This window comes from Colobus angolensis, unplaced genomic scaffold (assembly GCF_000951035.1).
Source record: "Colobus angolensis palliatus isolate OR3802 unplaced genomic scaffold, Cang.pa_1.0 Scaffold313, whole genome shotgun sequence".
In the NCBI taxonomy this organism is placed as follows: Eukaryota; Metazoa; Chordata; class Mammalia; order Primates; family Cercopithecidae; genus Colobus; species Colobus angolensis.
Window position 1 is genome coordinate 770,473 of NW_012116411.1, and position 14,920 is coordinate 785,392.

Here is a 14,920-nt window from a genome sequence, read left to right on the forward strand (position 1 = left end):
CTCCTGAGGCTGTGTCACGGGCATGCATTCTCAACCTTGGCAAAATAAACTGTCTGAATTAACTGAGACTTGTTTCAAATTTTCAGGGTTCACAGAAGGAAGAAAAAAAATTAGAAGATACACTCCTACTCTAAGATAGGGATCCAGATGTCATTGGAGAAGGAGTGACTGTAGCCTACTGGATAGTTGAGTATTACGTGGAGGCATCACAGGCTGAGGCTGGTAAGCAGGAGCCTGCCCATTGGAGTGCTGACAAAACTTTCCAGGAGGCTGCCTTCTAGGGTACTGAAAGTCACTAGCAAGCTGCCACTAGAGGAACTCTGAGCCAGCTGGGGAGTCAGCTGTGGTGCTGGTGGAACTTGCTGGAAATCCTACTGTGGAATTTGCACTGAACTTCCTGGGAAACTGGCTGTGGTGTTTGTGGAACTTGTTGAGAAGGCTACCTGCTGAATTAGACCGACCTCCCTAAAAAGCCCTCTAGTATGCTGACAGATCTATGGGGTTTCAGGGCAACTCACGGAGAGGTAAACATCACCAGGTGCCCTGCATAGAGACCAGCACTGCAGCAGAAAGAAAAGAGGAATACAGTGAAACCAGAAAGAGAAGCCCCTTCCTCTGTAGTATCCCTCCAGCGTCCTCTACCGACAAGTATAGTTTAACATCACATCAGCTGGCAAAAGAGCTATGTTTACTGGATGTGGATCCAGTATCACAAAGCAGGGCAATAAAGGATGGATTTGTTGCTGAGAGGCAATTTGTTGATAATTGACATAAAGAACACTAATAGCTTTCATTGGTGGAAATCTGGGTTGCAATGAATTATACAAATTAAAAGAAGTCTGCAGTCTTCCACAATAGTTGAACTAATTTACACTCCCACTAACAGCGTAAAACCATTTCTTTTTCTCCACAACCTTACCAGCATCTGTTAATTTCTGACTTTTTCATAATAGCCATTCTGACTGGTGTGAGATGGTATCTCATTTGGTTGTGACTTGCATTTATCTAATGATCAGTGATCTTGAGTATTTTTTTCATACAGTAGTTGGCTGCATTTATGTCTTCTTGTGAGAAGTGTCTTGTTCATGTCCTTTGCCCACTTTTTAATGGAGTTGTTGGTTTTTGTTTATGTTTTTTAAGTTTGTTTAAATTGCTTATAGATGCTGGATATTAGACCTTTGTCAGATGCATAGTTTGCAAAAATTTTCTCCCATTTTGTAGGTTGTCTGTGTGCTCTGTTGATAGTTTCATTTGTTGTGTAGAAGCTCCTTCATTAGATCCCATTTGTCAATTTTGCTTTGTTGTAATTACTTTTGGCATCTTTGTCATGAAATCATTGCCTGTGCGTATGTCCTGAACAATATTACCTACAATAAAGTATAACAGCTCAAATTCAGGGGTATCACTGACCTAACAACTCACATACTCTATGTTATCCGTGGTTACATAACAAACCACCCCAAAATTTAGGAGCTCAAAACAACACACATTTATTCTCTTGCAGTTTCTGTAGGCCTAGACTCTGGGAATGGCTTAATGAGTCTTCTGCTTCAGGGTCTTTTATAAGATTGAAATTGATGTATAGTTGAGATCATGGTTTTCTTTGAAGGTCTGAATGTTTCCAAAGTTATGCGCATGGTTCTTGATAAATTGATATTCTCAAGGGTATGTGGATCGAGAGTTTCACTTTCTTACTGGCTGTTGACTGACATCCACTTTTAGCTCTTTGCCACATAAGCCTCTCCATAGGGTAGCTCAAAACATGGCATTTTGTTTCATCATAGCAAGTGCATGAGATGAGTCGGAAAGAGTGCCAGAAGATAAAAGTCACAGCCTTTTGTAGTCTAATTTTGGAATTGCTATTGCCATATTCTACATGTTAGGAGAAAGTCACTAGGTCTAGTCCACACACAAGAGAGGAATAGCACAAAAGCACAAGGAAATGAAGATCTTTGTAAGTCATTTCAAAAGCTGTCTACCGCGAAGTATCTTATGAGGACTGAATAAAATAATGGCTATGAAAATACTTAACATAGAAGGTGTTTTTTTTTTGGTAATGATTAGGATTATTAGTCCATAAGGTATAGTTCTTTTTTTTTAATTTCTAATTTGAATTTCTATTCTAGTAAATTAACTGGTTCTCTCATTGCATTTTATAATTGGAAGTTGACTTGCCACTAGTTAGTTACACTCTGGGAATTAGAAAGAACCATGCCAAATCCCTGAACACCAGGCACTAAGGTTGATGTAATTATTTACAGCATCAAGCATTGCAGGTTTTTACTGCCTGGACATAGAAAATTGATTTCACATAATTTTCTCATTTGTTTTGTCACTGGCTCAGTCTCAGAGCCAAACTTCTGCTGAACACTTTGTCTGTTAAGCCAATTCCTTTGGCCAGCCTTCTGAGAAAGTACTACACTTGACACAGGACTTACTTTTCTCTGTTTACAATATGTGCGTGCGTGGGGTGGGCATGATGGTAGGGGCTGGGGGGAGGTTTATGCCATGCCACATTGCTACCCTATTCTACCCTATTCTTTTTTTGTGTGATTTTAGAAAACTTTTATACAAAGTGTAACACACATACAGAAAAATACACATATCTTAAGTTAATACCCTTTTCTTAACCAGTGTTCTAAAATCATACCATCATGACTTGTGGAAAAGTGGATGACCATAGCGTTTTCAATGTTTCAGAGAAATATAGGATGATTCAGTGAAATTATATATATATATATACACACACACACACAAACACACATATATGTATAATACATATATACACACAGACATGCATTACATAAATGTTTGTATATATATTATATATGTAATACACACATGCATACATATACAAATATGGTATGGAGACAAGAGTAATGGGCATTTAAGTAAAACAATCAGAAAGTCCTAGCCAGAGCAATCAAGCAAGTTAAAGAAATAAAACGCATCCAAATAAGAAAAGGAGAAATCAAATTATTTCTTTTGTTAACAAGATGATTCCATACCTAGAAAACCCTAAATACTCTGCCAAAAAGCTCCTAGACCTCATAAATGGCTACAGTAAAGTTTCAGGTTGGCCGGGCGTAGTGGCTCATGCCTGTAATCCCAGCACTTTGCGAGGCTGAGGCGGATGGATCACCTGAGGTCAGGAGTTCAAGACCAGCCTGGCCAACATGGTGAAACTCCGTCTCAACTAAAAATACAAAAAAATTAGCTGGGCATGGTGGTGGGCACCTGTAATCCCAGCTACTTCAGGAGGCTGAGGCAGAAGAATCACTTGAACCTGGGAGGCAGAGGTTGCAGTGAGCTGAGATGGTGCCATTGCGTTCCAGCCTGGGTGACAAGATTGAAACTCTGTCTAAAAAAAAAAAAAAAAGTTTCAGGCTACAAGATCAATGTACAAAAATCAGTAGTATTTCTATACACCAATAACTTTCTAGCTGAAAGCCAAATCAAGAATACAGTCCTGTTTACAAAAGCCACAAAAAATACAATGCCTAGGAATATATCTAACCAAGAAGATTAAAAATCTCTACAAGGAACACTACAAAACACTGCTGAAATAAATCAAATATGACATAAACAAATGGAAAAACATTTCATGCTCATGGACTGGTATGATCAATACCATTAAAATTGTCATGTTGCCCAAAGCAATTTACAGATACAATGCAATTCCTGTCAAATTACCAGAGTCATTTTTCATAGAATTAGAAAAAGCTAATCCAGAATTCATATAGAACAACAATGACAAAAAAAAGAACCCAAATCACCAAAACAATCCTAAGCAAAAAGAACAAAGTTGAAGAATCACATTACCCAACTTCAAACTATACTATAAGGCTACAGTAACCAAAACAATATGACATTGGTACAAAAACAAACATATAGACAAATGGAATATAATAGAGAAATGCAAAACGAATCCACACACCTACAACCATCTAATCTTTGACAAAGCTGACGAAAAGGACAATGAGGAATAAACTCTCTATTCAATAAATTATGTTGGGATAACTGGCTAGCCATATGCGGAAGAATGAAATGGGACATCCACATTTTATCACATAGAAAAATCAACTCAAGATGGATTGAAGATTTAAATCTGAGATATCAAATCATAGAATTCCTAGAAGATAACCTAGGAAATACCGTTCTGGACACTGGACTTAGCAAATACTTTATAACTAACCCCTCAAAACCAATGTCAACCAAAAAATTGACAAGTGGGTGCTAATTAAACTAAATAACTTTTTACACAGCAAAAGAAACTGTCAACAGAATAAACAGACAACCCACAGAATGAGAGAAAATATGTGCAAACTATGCATCCAACGAGGGTCTAATATCAAGAATCTATAAGGAACTTAATTCAATAAGAAAAACAAGTAACCTAATATAAAAAGAGGAAAAGGACATGAAAAACATTTCTCAAAAGAAGACATGCAAGTAACCAAAAAACCTATGAAAAAATGCTCAATAGTGGTAATCATAAGAAAAGTACAAATCAAAACCATAATAAAATACCATCTCAGATCAGTCAGAATGACTACTATTAAAAAGACAAAAAATAACAGATGCTGGTGAGGCAGTGGAGAAAAAGGAAACCTTATACACTCTTGATGGGAAGGTAAAGTAGTTTGGCCTTTGAGAAAAGCAGCCTGGAAGTTTCCCAAATAATTTAAAATGTAACTACCATTTGACCCAGCAATCCCATTACTGGGTATATATCCAGAGGAAAATAAATTGTTCTACAAAAAAGACTCATGCACTCGTATATCCATTGCAGTTACTAGTACTGCAGTAGACACATGAGTGTATCAACTTAGGTGCCCATCAATGATGGACTGGGTAAAGGAAATGTGCTACACATACTTCATGGAATTATATGCAGCCACAACAAAGAATGAAATCATGTCCTTTACAGCGACATAGATGGAGCCAGAGGTCATCATCCTAAGAAAATTCACACAGAAACAGAAAACCAAATGCTGTATGTTCTCACTTATAAGTGGGAGCTAAGCACTGGCTACAAATGAACATAAAGATGAGAATAATAAACACCGGGGACTACTAGAGGAAGGAAAAAGGAAGGGAGGCAAGGCTGAAAGACTACTTATTGAACACTATGCTCACTACCTGGGTAAAGGAATGATTCCTACCCTAAATCTCAGCATCATACAATATCCCCATGTAACAAACCTGCACATGTACCCCCTGAATATAAAATAATAGTTGAAATTATTCTTTTAATATAAAAATGACCAGTGATTCTGAAACAAATTTGTATATAAGTCTTAATTGGCAATCTCAACTATGGAACCTAAGAATGGCTATGAAGTTGGAAAGATTATTTAGCAAAGGAAAATATTTAAAATGATTAGCAGTTTTTCTGTGAAGACTAAATTCAGCTTCTTGTGCTAGTGGAATTTTGTCATTTTTGAGGTCAATGTCATTAACCCTGCTCTCTTGTGGTCATATTAGACAATTGCTCTCCACAGCAGGACAGGAATTTGTAATGTTGCAATGGTTTATGAAGACTTAGTCATATAATTGGATCTTCACATGCATGTGGAGCTCCTTATTCCCACTAGCAGTTGTTAAAGCATAATCCCTCATGAGTTTAAGTTCTACCCAAATCTTCTTTTGGTTTGTTGGAAGATTCTCATTTTAATAGTTTTCTACTGTCTCAGCTCAAATTTCATGCCATTATTTCATATAAACTGAAACCAAGTTCCTGTTGTTTTAGTTATCAGTGACAAGGTTTCAAACTTTGGCAAGGCTTTAAAAAGGTTTGCAAGGAAGTTTTCCAATTATGTTACTCACTGCCTGATTTTTGTCTTTCTGGATTTACTATTACACGGGTCTTAGGAATGATGCTGAGGGATATATCTGATTGAGAAATGAAAAAATGAATCTTACAACAACCTTTTCCACCTTTTAAGAATCCAAGGCATTTTTTTTCCAGTAGGCAAGGCAATAGTTACCACTGAATAAAACAAGGAAGAAAACTCAGGATCTACCCTAATAGCAAATTTCAAGTACATATATAATACAGTATTATTAACTATAGTCACATTGCTGTACATTAGACTTCCAGAGCTTATTCATCTTGCATAACAGAAACTTTGTATTCCTTGTCCAACACCTGTTTCCACTTCCCTACAATCACTAGAAACCACCATTTTACTCTTTGCTTGTATGAACTGGTCTATTCTAGATTCCACATACAAGTGAGATACTTGAAATAAACGTCAAAGTGTATACCATGTGTGTATTTGTTAACATAATAAAGCTGGAAAAAATTAAGAGAATGGTGAAAGCTTGAAAAACATAGAAATGATTCATTCCTGTCTTGAAAAGAACACTATCCAACATTTGCTTCACATGCCTAACATTGCACCCCTCATGACTGTTGTAGGAGACTTCTAGAATAACCCCTAAGATTCCCACTCCTGCCGCAGCATGCACATACTGTACAATCTCTCTGTGAGTGTGCATGGAGCTTGTGAATATGATTGATGTCACTTCTGTGATTAGGTTACACTGTATGGCAAAGGTGAAGAGATTTAAGCAGATCTTATTAAGGTCCCAAATCAGTTTAAGTTGATCAAAGAGGAAATTATTACACATGGGCATAATCAGATGAGCGCTTTAAAAGAGTTTCTAGAGTTCAGAGATTTGAAGCAGATTTTCTCTTTCTCTGGGTTGCTGATTTTGAAGCAAGCTGCCATAAATTCTAGAGTTGTAAGGAAATGAATTCTGCCAGTAACTGCAGGAGTTTGGAAGAGTGCTCCAACCCTCAGATGGGATCAAAGCCCCAGCTGACACCTCAATTTCAGGTTGATGAGACTCTGAGAAGAAGACCAGTTAAACCAGGCACAAATTCTTGAGCTACAGAAACCATGAAGCGATACAACTATACTATTTTCAGCTACTAAGTTTGTAGAAATTTGTTATGCCGAAGTAGATAATGAATACAAATTTCAGTACCAGGAAGTAGAATGATGCTGTAAAAAAAAAAAAAATACTTAAAATGTAGGTGTGGTTTTAGTACTAAATAGTAGTTAAAGCTAGAATAATTTTGAAGAACATGATGAAGAGTCAATGGCCTTGAATATAGTGTTGGAATTATTGACCATAGGAGTGCTGCTGGTGAAGGCTCAGAAAGAAGTGAGGAACGTGTTATTGAAAACTGGAAGAAAAGAGATCCTTGTGAAGTACTTGTAAAGAACATAGTGAAGTCACATGGAAAACAGAATTTGTAAACAATGAAGTTGATTATGTGGCTAATGAAATTTCCAAACAAAGACTCAAGGCTGCTACCTGGCTGCTTCCTTGTAATGAAATGTGACAAGGGAGAGAGAAATTGAGGGTAGAACTGTTAAAAAGAACTAGGACCAGATAACATTGAAAATCTCAGCTTCTCCAGGTGGCAAAAGATGGTAAAAGTCAGAAATGACAGCTGAACATGTGGCATAAAGAAATGGCTGAGTATGTAACTGTTCAACCTTTTACTAAAACTTCTGAAAGATCAAAAGGTCAGAATATTCAGTCACATAAAAGGTAATTTCACAGAAATTAACTGTGCACCTTAGAGACACCCTCAATCAAACCAGAGGACCTGTAGGAAACTTAAGAGCACTGTCTCTCAGCCATCTCATTAGGAGCCAAAGATAAAGGATCATCTGGAAAAAAACATGGTAGGTGTGGCTTTTATCTAATGGGGTGAAACCCAATAAAATCCATTTTCTCACCATTCTTGAGAAAATTCATTCAGCAGAAACACTGCCAAGTTGAACTAAACAGGATAGAAAATATAAAATGAAAGAAGGCTATCAGAATCCCAAGTTTCTACTGGCAGGAAGTAGGCTAGTAAAACTACTGTATTCAGCTGAAAGAACATCTTTTCCTATAAAAGGAATGACTCAGTGCACAGAACCAAAGGCATTGATTGAGGAAGGAACTGAAAGCCAAGGAGAATTATTCTCAGGCTTTGAAACCCAATCAAGGAACTCTAGCTGGATTTCAGAACTGTTATGGACAAGTGAGTACTTTCTACCTTCCATTTTTCCCCTCTCTTGAACTGGAATGTTTATAACTGCTGTCATATGCCTATCCTACCTTTTTATGTTAAGTATATGGAGGGTAAATAACTTAGTGCTTTAGTTTCACAGGTGTACATATGGACAGAAATTGAGTTTCAGGTGCTGTGCTTAACAGATTACATCTGGGAGCCTCTTGCTCACTTGTATCTGATTTAAATGATGAGATTTTGGACTTTGAGCTGATGCTGAATCACATAAAATTCTTAGGAATCTTTGGAAAATATGAATGTATTTTGCAAGTATGAATGAAGTGATTTATTAAGAACTCTGGAGTGGACTGTTTTCAGCAAAGCTCTAAGATGGCTCCTAAGATTTCCACTCCCTGGCATAAAAACTATATATAACACTCTACCTTGAATATGATGGTATCACTCTCATTATTAGGTTACATTATACAGTGACCTCAAGGAATTTTTTCAGATATAAAGTTAATTTAAAGAAATATTATTTTGGGTGGGCTTGACCCAATCAGGTGATTCCTTAAAAGAGGGTCTAGAGGTCAGAGATTTTCCTATTGGTCTTGAAGGAGTAAGTTACCATGCTGTCCAGGACCTGAGAGAGAGCCATGTGGTAGGGACCTAAGGGTGGCATCAAGCTACTGAGAGGAGCCTCAGCTGATAGACAGCAAAGAAATGGGGCCTCCATCTTACAAATTCTATAACTGAATTCTGCTAACAACCAGGTGATCTTAGAAGAGAACCCTGAGGTCCATAAGGGCATGCAGCCTAGCCAACGCCTTGATTACAGCCTTGTGAGAACCTGAGCAGAGTAACCAACAAGACTATGTCTGGGCTCCTGAACCATGGAAACTGTGAGATAATAAATAGGGGGTGTTGTTTAAAGTTACTGCATATGTGGTAACTTTTTACATAGCAATAGACAACTAATTCTGTGTCATTCAAAGTTCAGCTGGAGAAGCAGAATCAGTAGGATATGACTTTGTAATTTGGGGGGGCTGGCTGAAGAAGTCTGAAATCTGTCGAGCAGACAGGCAGGAAGCAGCAATCACCAGTCCTTTTATTAGATATATGTATTGGAAATGTCTTCTACTCTGTGGCTTGTTTTTTCATCTTCTGGAATTTTTTTTGTTTATGGTTAGTGATTGTTGTGTCTTGTTTATGATCTCTTTGCCGAGTCCAATGCAATGAAGCTAGTCACCTATATTTACTTCAAAAAGCTTTATTATTTCACCATTTACATTTAGATATACACTGTATCTGGAGTTGAATTTTTTGTATTTTGTGAGATAGTGGCAATATCGATTGTTTTCAACATGACCATCTGGTGCCATTTACTAAGAAGAATGGACTTTTATATTATACTGCAGTGATATGCTTGTCATAAATTATTCCTTTGCAATATATGTATGCCTCTTTCTAGAATCTTCATAATGTTCCATGGATCTATTCGTCTGTGCTGTGTCAATATCACAATGCCCTAATATCTATGGCTTTGAAATATAAATCTGTGTTAGTGTATGTCCCCAACTTTTAAAATGTATGATTGCCTTGAATATCATTGATACTTTCATTTTCTTAAAATTTAGAATTTGCCGGTCATTTTCTACAAAATAATTCTGAGATTTTACTTGGTTTTGCATTTAATCTAATATAATCAGTTCGGGGCTTCTTGACATCTTTAGAATATTGAGTCTTCCAATTCATGAAAGTGGTATATCTTTCCATTTATTTAGGTATTCTTAAATTCTCTCAATGTTTTATAATTTGTAATCTTGTCATGTACATATGTTTTAGATTTGTTCCTAGGTACTGTATATTTTTGATGTCACTATAAATTATGTCATTTGAAAAATTATTCTATTGTATTGTTACTTATATACAGTTATTCAATAAGTCATGTCTGTTGACATATCCAGCAATCTCACTAAATTCACTTATTACTTTCAATAGTTTAACTATATGTTCTTTTGGAGTTTTTACAAATGCACTTACGACGCATATGTAGGAAGCCAGCTGCATTCTAAGATACTAGCTATTGGGGAGCAAATGAGCCTTTAGAGTTATTTTGATTTGGCTTTCTTTTTTGGGGTAAAGAGGCACATGGATACAGATAAAATTAATTATAAGAAAATTGTTCAACTCTGTGCTACTAATAAAGTAAAATACGAAAGAAAGAGAATTTTATAGGAAATATATGTATTCTAAAATTGGTCCAAAGACTTTTCTAGCTTCACAGATATGAGTTATCTCAGCAAAAGAATAGATTTCGAGACCACACTGGTCCCTGGAGTCTCACCATGCATAGCAAGGCCCCTTCCCTGACCAGGAAATTTCCCTTGTTACAGAGTGGCATAGATTCTCTAGCTCTTACTCTGCCAACTTCCTACTGTGGTATATATGTTAACATTTAGGGGTGAGAACTAAAATTAAAATCCTAAGCTACCCAACTAACTGAACGGACAATTTCTTGGCCAAGTGTAGCCCAGAGAAATCTTAAAAACTAAATTCCTGGGCATGATGAGATGGGAGGTCAGATATACTTCATTATCCTTCCCAACCCTTCTATGGTTTAGACTCAACAGTGACAAGCATTCATGGTAAAATAGAGACCAAAAGACTGACAGAATGGACTCTTTGTGGCAATAAGACACCAAATTATAAACAAGACTTAAGATTATGCCAGGCAAGGGTTAAGTCACACACTCCTACACTTAAAGGATAAACTATGTTCTAACTGCCATGAGGATTTTTCTTTTTCTCTCGCAGCTAAACAAGCACTGGCCTTGAGATAAGAAATAGTAAAACAATTGTAGCTCATCCACTGCCAGACACTGACTCACTTACCTCTTGTTCTATAAGCCATAACTACAGCTTTGTGGTTTTTTTCTTGTAATTTGTTTGACTTGTGTTGTTGTTGTTGTTGTTGATTTGGTTTGTAAGACTATTTGTTTCATTTTAGGTTTGGGGCTCCATATGCAGTTTGGTCATATGGATATACTGCAGAATGCTGAGATTTGGGATTCCAGTGAACCCGTTACAGAAACGGTGAACATAGCACCTAGTGTGAGATATTTCAACTGCTGCCCACATCCTCCATCCTCCCCCATTTTGGATCCCCCATGTCTATTATTTCCATCTTTTTATACATGTGTACCCATTTTTTAGCTCCCACTTATAAGCGAGAACATGTAGCATTTGATTTTCTGTTTCTGAGTTATTTTACTTAGGATACTGGCCTCCAGCTCCATCCACGTTGCTGCAAATGGCATTATTCCATTCTTTTTTATGGCTGCATAGTATTCTATGGTGTATATACATCACATTCTCTTTACCCACTTAAACACTGATCAACACTTAGGTTGATTCCATGACTTTGCTATTGTGAATAGTCCAGCAATAGACATGTGAATGCAAGTGTCTTTTTGATAAAAGGATTTATTTTCCTAAGTAGTGGGATTGCTGGGTGACTGTTACTTCTATTTTTAGTTCTTTGAGAAATCTTTACACTGATTTCCACAGAGATTGAACTAATTAATATTCTCACCAACAGCATATAAGCATTCCCTTTTCTGCATATCCTCACCAACATGTTATTTCTTGACTTTTTAATAGCCATTCTAACTGGTATAAGATGGTATGTCACTATGGTTTTACTTTGCATTTCTGAGCATTAGTGACATTAAACATTTTTTCATGTTTGTTGGATGGTTGTAAATCTTCTTTTGAAAGTGCTTTGCCCACTTTTTAATGGGATTATTTGTTTTTATCTTATTGACTTAAGTTCCTTATAGATTCTGGATATTAGTCCTTTGTCCAATGCATAGTTTTCTAATATTTTCTCCCATTCTGTAGGTTAATTTGTTCTGTTGATTGTTTCTTTTGCTGCACAAAAAGCTGTTTAATTAGGTCCCATTTGTCTATTTTTGGTTTTGTTGCATTTGCTTTTCAGGTCTTAGAAATTATTTGCCCAGGCCAGTGCCAAGAAGGGTTCTTCCTAACGTTTTTTCCTAGGATTTTTATAGTATTAAATCTTTTTTTTTTGAGACAGGGTCTCACTCTGTGGCCCAGGTTGGAGTACAGTGGCATGATCTCAGCTCACTGCAGCCTCATCTCACTGGTCTATATTAGAATAGATGATTTTCTAATCACCTCTTAAATAAGACTAGACTTTATATACTCTTTTAGTATCTCTAAGTTGATACAAACCTATTAATAGTACTGTCCCTGTTCCTATCTTTTGCCTACAGATATTCCCCAAAAATTGCAGTAAATATTCAATTATTGCCTAGATAATGAGTTAAAAAGAGAAAATTTACAGGGTTCTCTTTGCATGTAAGTAAATTCATTTTTCTTCTTCCTTTTTGCATGGCTTGGTGGTATATATGACCACTGTTTTCAAAACTCTTTAATCTCACTTTATAATCATTGAAACTGGGCACAGAAGGACTTGTATTGTTTTAGATAAGTGAACCAGTGAGGACAGGGGATCTGCCTAAGGTTTCTTAGGAAATACCACATTTTAGTTATTGTGTCTATCACAGCAGCCTGTCTCATGCCACTCCTGTATATAATGTCAGGAGCTAGTTCTTTGAGGAAGTTTGAACAGCAGCAATAGAGAGCTATTTCTCAGAAACAAACGATAAGAAACAAACATTTGGCATATTCATGGCTCAGCTTTTTTGTTGTTAACTAGACCGCTGTACTTAACATTAAATCCTCTCCTGGGCTCACAGCTGGTACTGCAAACACTGTTAATTGGAGAGACTGAAGTGTGAAACTCAATATATATGTTGTCATTTTACTCAACAGTTTCTGGAAAATGTATTTCAGGTAAATCAGCAGGTGCTAGCAAAGCATTTGAGAAAGTACACAAGAGCACGTTAAGCCTCGTGATGGATATGTTTCCCTGCTGGAGTAAAGCAAGCATCTGACTTTTGTAGCCATTACTGAAGTAGCATAGATTTGTCATTCTGCAAACAAATGAGACTTTTCTTTTATGCAATTTTGAATGTTCTGATTCATTTTTGGATAATAGCCTTTCTAATTCCTTCCCAACTGTTTTCTTCTCCAACATTTTGTTCCCTTCTCTTTGACATAAGAGAAATATTAAAACTTTGCTACTAAATAATTCCAAAATGAAATTTTAAGTGCCTTTATTGTGTCAGTTACACAGAAGAAATTTATTAAATGTATATTTCATAACTAAATAGATAACCAAATTTTAACTCATTTTGTTTTGCATCATGGAGTCGCAATGCAATAGAGGCATTGGAAATCAGGCCATCTTGTATTTGAAAGAAAAGAGAAACCTCATCAGTGTCCCTTGGGACCCAGTGTGCTACCTAATTATGTGATATGATTTTCCTGTTCCAAAGGTTTAAAATGATTTTTCACTTCCTATTAGACACATCACTGATTAACTTCTAACGAAGAAGAGACCCAAATTAATGACAGTGCTAGTTTTCACCCTATGACAATCTTGATTTTATTGTCCATTCTTTTCTGTTCTTCTCTGCATCGTGTGAGAACACATTCTATTAAAAGGCAATGTACAGGCTCTCTTGACTTCTGGCTTCCTTTTGGTTTTATTCAGTAACATGCATGGACAGAAGCTGCGAAAGTAGAGAGGTTGGGTATTTATTTTCCTTGCTCCCTCTATATCAGATCACAATTTTTTTGGTGGCTGTTTCATCTACCTAAGACTTAATCTTTGTGAGAGTTTACAGTCACATCACACTCTGAATCACTGTTTCTTCCCCTTGCTCATTAGAAATAGTTTTACTAAAAGTCATGAAGTTCCTAGACCCTGATACATTTATTGTTCCTCACTGGCTCCTTAACCATGTCCACAAATCTGCAAATTGTGTTTTGCTATACAGGTTAAACATGCCTAATCTAAAATTCCAAAATGGACCAAAATCCTAAACTTTTTGAGTGCTGAAGTGAAGGCTCTGGAAAATTCCACACCTGACCTTATGTGATAAGTTGTAGTCAAAACACAGTCAAAACTTTGTTTTATGCACAAAAATATTTTCAATATTGCATAAAATTAGTTTCAGGCTGTATATGTAAGGTGTATATAAAACAAGTAAGTTGTGTTTAGACTGGAGTCCTAGTCTCAAAATATCTCATTGTGTATATGCAAATATTCCAAAATTCAAAATTTGAAATCTGAAACTTGATTCTAAGCATTTTGGATAAGGGATCTTCAACCTGTTGTCTCTTTAAATTTTTGAATGTGAAGTTACGATTATGAAAGATAAAACAATTGGTATCAGGTTTGGACATAAGACCCAAACTCTCAAATGGATTTCTGGATTTCGTTGTATTTACTGGATGGGTAAACAGATAATCTCCTTGTGGTTGGTAATTGATGGTCATGTAGTGGCAACAAATATTATAATCACCATTGGTGGTACTGGATGGAGAACAAGTCACTGTTAGGACAATAGCAAATTGACATTTATGAGTTTGTGCTTCAAATGCTAGACTTTCTCTAAATAAAAGGATGAGAATGGAATCTGAATGACAAAAGGGGTAGACTGGCTGGCCACTCCCCATTTTTATCTTTGGATACATTACCTGACCTTCTCTCCACTGTTCTGTGCTTTAGAAGACTGACTTCTAACAGGCTGTGTCACCAGATGTCATTGTTGCCTACCTATTATTTGGGTTTCACCAATTGGAGTATCAATAGGGTAAGAGGAGTGAGAGATGGGGGATATTTATTCCTATCGCCTCTTTGTTGGGCTATGGTTTTAGCAGAGGCTATATTTTTCTACAGCCACAGCTTGTCACCGATCCCCTCTTCCATGCTTATAGCTCCCTCTAGGATTTCTAATACATTCC